The sequence below is a fragment of the Danio rerio genome, chromosome 9, assembly GCF_049306965.1.
Source record: "Danio rerio strain Tuebingen ecotype United States chromosome 9, GRCz12tu, whole genome shotgun sequence".
NCBI lineage: Eukaryota > Metazoa > Chordata > Actinopteri > Cypriniformes > Danionidae > Danio > Danio rerio.
In genome coordinates, this window is record NC_133184.1 from 52,537,371 (window position 1) to 52,545,000 (window position 7,630).

The following is a 7,630-nucleotide window of genomic DNA, read 5'->3' on the forward strand; positions in this document are numbered from 1 at the left end:
GTCACTTTTCAATACAACCTAAAATCAACCAAATAATAAAATCTAATGATGTTACAGCTTGACGTTGTCTGGGCGTTACCACTATGACGTCTGTCAGATATTGTTTGCCGCACCTGTATGTGATGTCAATATGACTTTAGTTCTAGACATTGGTGCGACAAATACAAATTCATATTTATCCATCAAACCCAAGCAGCAACCTCCCACTCTCCTTCGGAAAGCTAATACGGAAGCAACTGGAACTGCAATTCATCAAAATTCCACTAGTCCTGGCTCCATAATAGAGAAAATGTCTATTGACCCCACAGTTAAAATAGGCAACTTTACAGCAAAACAAAAGAAGGATTTTGGTTCATAAAGCTAATATTACCCTTTATGACAACTGTGAGGGGGTGAATTTCTTTATAACTCATCCGTTTCGTTTATAATAAGTTGTATTTAGTCTGCATAACTAAGGGTGGGGTCACTTGAGTGACAGCTAGGTCTCACTGGTCACTGTCACTCAACCTGATTCCGGCTGATTAGCCATTAAACATGGCATATCTTTGTATTTTTGTTTTGTTTTATGTGGCTTTACACAGTCAGTTGTTTTTTAAAATTATTTCTTACAATAAACAGATGCTGTGTGCACTTTATTGTGCTCACAAACCATTCACTCCTTTTCCCAGGTGAGTAAAATTATATACTTATATACCATATCTATAAATGTATTTGTTTTACTTAAGATAATTTATCATTTATAATTTTCTTTACACCTGTGAAGCAGGCTACGCAGTGGCGCAATAGGTAGTGCTGTCGCCTCACAGCAAGAAAGTTGCTGTTCGAGCCTCAGCTGGTCGTTTGGTGTTTCTGTGTGGAGTTTGCATGTTCTCCCTGCGTTCGCGTGGGTTTCCTCCGGGTGCTCCGGTTTCCCCCACAGTCCAAAGACATGCGCTACAGGTGAATTGGGTAGGCTGAATTGCTTGTAGTGCATGAGTGTAAATGAGTGTGTGTGGATGTTTCCCAGACATGGGTTGCGGCTAAAAGGACATCCGCTGTGTAAAAACTTGCTGGATAAGTTGGCGGTTCTTTCCGCTGTGGCGACCCCGAATTAATAAAGGGACTAAGCCGACAAGAAAATAAATGAATAAATGAAGTGTAAAGCACTCCAGAATCTGAAAGATTGATAAGCTGTAGGCTCAAGAACAGTCATCTGAAATGTTGTCATACATTTTTATGCCTGGATTTCATTTATTTTAGAAAGCAGGTGTGAGGTTCAGCTGTGTCCTCTTCATTTTCTGTCTGAAAACACTCTGGACCACCCCTTTAAATAAATGTATAACAAATAACAAAATATTATATATATATGTTTGTTTAGTTTGTTTAATGTTTGTTTAATGTTTAGTTTACTTAAATATGTAAAAACTATTAAGTTAACTCAATCAATCTGTGTTGAAATAACATGAAGGGATCAGGTTGAAGCATTTATTTTAGAAAGCAGGTGTGAGGTTCAGCTGTGTCCTCTTCATTTTCTGTCTGATTCATTGATAAGACTAACAGCTACTCTGACTGACAGTATTTACACATAGCAAAACCGTGTGCTATCAGAGGCATGACGCTTTTCCTGGTGACATGGAGCTGATCCGCGTATCACAGTACATTATGTTAGCTGACCAATCAGAGCCTCTTGAGGGTGAGCTTTTGGAGGAACTAGGAAATATGATTGTTAGTTTCATGTTAGCTGAGTAGCAGTATATAATCAATGGAAGATATATGAAAAAATAACGTGATTTTTTTTACAAATGAAGCATGAGCACACATTGCTTTGCATCTTATAAACACAACCAAGCCTTAAAAATACACTCTGGACCACCCCTTTAAATAAATGTATAACAAATGGCAAAAAATATATATATATATATATATATATATATATATATATATATATATATATATATATATATATATATATATATATATATATATATATATATGTATGTATTTATGTATATATATGTATGTATGTATGTATTTATATATATGTATATATGTATATATGTATGTATGTATGTATTTATGTGTATATATACATATATATATATATATATATATATATATATATATATATATATATATATATATATATATATATATATATATATATATATATATATATATATGTATGTATGTATTTATGTGTGTGTGTGTATATATATATATATATATATATATATATATATATATATATATATATATATATATATTCTAATTTAGGTGGATGTTTGTCAAGATTAATCGTTAATTATATATTAATTAATTTTAATTTAATTTATTTTAGGTCTTTGGGGGAAAGCTTAATTATCTAATGTTTAGTTTACTTAAATATGTAAAAACTATTAAGTTAACTCAATTAATCTGTGTTGAAATAACATGAAGGGATCAGGTTGAAGCATTTTATTTCAGTGTGGATGTTAGGGCAGTGCAGAAACACACTTACATCTCCGATATATATGTGTGTGTGTGTATTAGTGTTTTTGAGGGTTTGTGCTGGATGTTAGGGCAGTGCAGGCACACACTCACGTCTCCGATATGTGTGTGTGTGTGTGTGTCTGGATGATGTGTGTGTTGACGTGCCGTAGCAAGAGTTCAGGGAGGCAGCTGAGCAAAATAATTTAGAATGTCCTGCCTGCTGACACAAGGACAAAAGGCGCAGGGAGAACTTTCTCATATATGCGGCTGGGAGACAATGGCGGCCGCTCTGGCTGGAGTCTACACAGCGGTTGTTTTCTCTCTGACCTCTCGTCCTCAGAGTGATGGTGGACGGCAGCAGACAGCCAGGCTCCCCTGCATTACTCCTGCATCGCGCGCAGGTAGAGAACACCGATACTAATGGGGAGCTTTTCTTCAGCTGTTTCTTACACTGACAACCTGGAGATTAATAACCGTCCTGATTGCATCTACAGTATACTGACAGAGCTTACTGTCTCCCTCTCTTTTTCTCGAATGCTCTGAGCAAGCCACCTATGTAGTGGGCAGTATTTTAGAGCCTCGCTTAGACTTTTAAGAACGGTTGATAGTGCATTAAGATGGTCAAATTCTAAATGCAGTCAAAAAAATATGTTTGCTGCTTGATCAAACTACTTATTTAAAACAAGCTGAATCAACTCAACTCAAGACAACCTAATTGACCCTTCGCTAAGCCCTGCCCTCCTTAGTTACTGTTGCTACACCTGTCAAGCTTTCGTTGTTGGCACATCTATTACAATATGTATGCGCCGTTGTCAGACATCACCAGGGATATAATTAGTCATTTTTGGCGAACAGGTGAGATATCCGAGAAAGCCAGACAAAAAAGGACTGCAGTATGCATTACAGGGGTGTATTCACCACATAATAGGCAACCGATTAGAAAATAATTAAATCTAAGCTAGGTTAGCCTGGCCGCCTCCTACGCTGACCATTCAACAGCTTAGTTCATGCACAGCAGGAGTGGTCAAATTTAAAAACAATCTAAATATAACTAACTTAACCGGGATATTTCTTTTTTTTAGCCAAAAATCCTAATAAACTATTGCAATAAAATAAAAAATAAAAACACTATTAGGACACAAATATTTCACTAAAAAGTGAAAATTGGTTGTTTTTGCGTTATTTCGAGCAAATTCGTACTTCCGGTTTGAAACAAATTTTTGAAGCTGCGTCATGGCCGTGAGATCTTAGCGTGTATTCCAGTGTGTAGACTGGATGTCTGTACCTGGGAGTACCTTATAACGTCTCTGACTGTTCTGCATTCATTCATGAGTAATACTTGGCTCAAATAAAATAAGCGATGCAACTACAATAATATGCATGATAGCTTTGAAGACTGTTTTTACCTGTTACAGTGTTTCGATGGCAGAGAGACATTGTGTTGCCAAGCGGGAGAAGAAGAATTGTTTGGAGATACGGGTCGTCAGTGTTGCTTTTATAATTTGCTGCAGTGAAGGTTTTGTTCTCATTTTCCGGCTATGAGAGCGCAGCTGGACTCACGTGTGGATTACAGTGCATGCAACGCACGACAGAAATACGTGTCTAAGGGACATTGTTTACCCCAGAGCTATTCTCATCTGGAAATGGTGAAATCCGTATTTGCTGCTCGTCTCCTTTTAATAAAGACGCAACTCCAGTTGGTGTTGATTGTCCTGTCTCTACAGATTTGGTAAGTGAGCGACTAGTGGTCTTTGTTTGTTTATTCAGAGGCAAAGTTAGTTCGTATCGTCAGCAGTACTCTTTCAGTGTTTAAAGACAGACCTTAGTCAAATGATTTCCAAGTTAATAAAGTTTACCGTACAATAATATCACTACAATATTATGAACTGAAAAATCTGCTGTAAATGCTGCTCTCCGAGCGTAAATGTAAGCACCACAATCAAACTTACCGCTGTGTAGGATTTTCGCCGCATTTTGTGATAGGAATAACACACACAGCTTTCTGACGCTACCTACCGAGTGCATCTAAGTTACCGAGAAATGCGGAGGGTTTTTTTTCTCTCATTCGCCATGCGGTAACAAACATTGCATGAAAAATGCATGTTTATAGCAATTCCTCGAATTAAATATTTTGTTTGTCTGCAGTTAAAGTCCACCATTTAATAATTTGGCAAATAATTAGATTACTGATGTCAGTGTAAACACAATCCCTGTTTTTCTCCTCTGCGTCTGTGTGTTTGTTTTGCCTCTGTGAAAATCAGCGTGTGCTCAAACCGACTCTCACATTTTTATGCAAATTTTTATGGACCTTCCCCTCTTTCCCTCCTTCAATACTTCCCCTGGACACACCCACTTTCCTGACTTTTTCCAAAGCAGAGGTGTAAAAGAAAACCCTGCTGAAACAAGGGGGTTTCATGGCCCTTTAAGGTAGAGTTCAGAAAAAACAAAACACCCGTAAAGAACCTCGACACAGAGAAATAAAAACCTACTGCCAGCTAGCATTTCGGAAATGTTACTGCAGAGCAAAGCAAAGAGCACACTGAAGTATAAACACACGGCTACATGCAAGGTAGGCACCATGGGTCACAATGATCACTCGACGCAGAAGTAAATAATTAACGATTAATCTTGATAAACATCCACCTAAATTAGAATATATATATATATATATATATATATATATATATATATATATATATATATATATATATATATATATATATATATATATATATATATATATATATATAAATACAGTTGAAGTCAGAATTATTAGCCTCCTGACTTATGAACGCCCCTGTTTATTTTTTTCCCTGATTTCTGTTTAATGGAGGGAATATTGTTTCAGCACATTTCTAAACATAATAATTTTAATAACCCATTTCTAATAACTGATTTATTTATCTTTGTCATGATGACAGTAAATAATATTTTACTTGATATTTTTCTAAACACTTCTGTACAGTTTAAAGTGACATTTAAAGGCTTAACTAGGTTAATAAGGTGAACTAGGCAGGTTAGGGTAATTAGGCAAGTTATTGTATAGCGATGGTTTGTTCTGTAGACAAACGGAAAAAAATTAGCTTAAAGGGGCAAATAATTTTGTCCCAAAATTGTTTTTTTTTTTTTTTTTATTAAATCTGCTTTTATTCTAGCCGAAATAAAACAAATAAGACTTTCTCCAGAAGACAAAATATGATCAGACATACGGTGAAAATTTCCTTGCTCTGTTAAACATCACTTGAAAAATATAAAAAAAAGAAAAAAAAAATCAAAAGGGGGCTAATAATTTTGACTTTAACTGTATATATATATATATATATATATATATATATATATATATATATATATATATATATATATATATATACATATATATACATACATATGTATATATATATATATATATATATATATATATATATATATATATATATATATATATATATATATATAAATTAGTCATTTTGTCATATTGAACAGCCCTAGCAACAAGTATTATGGATGTAAGTTTACATGGCAATTTGTTTTGTCACTCTTGAGTAAGACATCAGCTGCCTCGGCATGCAGGCAATCGAAACTGAGCAGGTTTTATCTCCGTCTCTTTGTTCTTTCTTGTCTGGTCCAGTTTATACCATTTGTGTCTGCAGCGTTTAATCGGATGCTCTTTTCTTCCCCCCACCTAAACTGCACGCTTCCTCTACCCTCATCACATACATATTGTTCAGACATAATGAGGGCTGCAAGGTGTGGTGGGACTCAATCAAATCAAAATTTGAGACACAACAAAAGAAAGGAGGACTCGATTGGTATCCACCATCAGAGTCTGAAGTAGTACAGTAATTATTACCTTGGAGTGCGGGCAAGCAGTCGTTTGTTAGAAAGGCTGAATGGAGCCGACGAGCAGAAATTCTCTAAAGGCTTTAGGGCTGTGCTGGAAATGGCCTGCAAACTCATCGGGGAACGCTCAGGGCCAGATCGATGCATCAACCCAAGGCCCCAGCACACGAATCCGAGAGGCCATGCTGGGACTGTGGGCTCCGCAGTACACATCATGTGTCTAAACTCCAGGTCCTCAGCCAGGTCCCGTCGGATTGTCAAAAGAGCGCTGGGACATGACAGGAAAAAAAAGGTGTGGAGTGGTTTTGGCATGGTGTGATATACGACAGGTTTGTCAAACTTCAATGGGATTCAAGATTCGCCCTTGATTTTTTATATATATATATACAATATATAGTTGAAGTCAGAATTATTAGCTCTTCTGTATATTTTCCCCCAATTTCTGTTCAACAGAATACACACATTTCTAAACTTGACAGTTTTACTAACTCATCTCTAATAACTGATTTATTTTATCGTTGCCATGATGACAGTAAATAATATTTGACTAGATATTTTTCAAGGTACTAGTATTCAGCTTAAAGTGACATTTAAAGGCTTAACTAGGTTAATTAGGGTAATTGGGCAAGTCATTGTATAACGATGGTTTGTTCTCTAGAATAGCGCAATGATTATAATGCATTTGAGCTTTACTTTAGCAAAACCTTAATCAATCCTCAGTATAATATGAATATATAATTGTCAATCATCAATATACACTCACCGGCCACTTTATTAGGTACACCTTACTAGCACTGGGTTGGGACCCCCTTTTATCTTCAGAACTGCCTTAATCCTTTGTGTCATAGATTCAACAAGGTACTGGAAATATTCCTCAGAGATTTAGCTCCATATTGACATGATAGCATCACACAGTTGCTGAAGATTTGTCGGCTGCACATCCATGATGCGAATCTCCCATTCCACCACATCCCAAAGGTGCTCACTTGGATTGAGTTCTGGTGACTGTGGAGGCCATTTGAGTACAGTGAACTCATTGTCATGTTCATGAAAGCACTCTGAGATGATTCATGCTTTATGACATGCTGCGTAATTCTGCTGGAGGTAGCCATCAGAAGATGTGGTCATAAATGGATGGACATGGTCAGCAACAAAACTCAGGTAGGCTGTGGCAAAATGCTCAGTTGGTACTAATGAGCCCAAAGTGTGCCAAGAACATATCCCCCACACCATTACACCACCACCAGCCTGAACTGTTGATACAAGGCAGGATGGATCCATGCTTTCATGTTGTTGATGCTAAATTCTGACCCCACCATCTGAATGTCGCTGCAGAAATCAG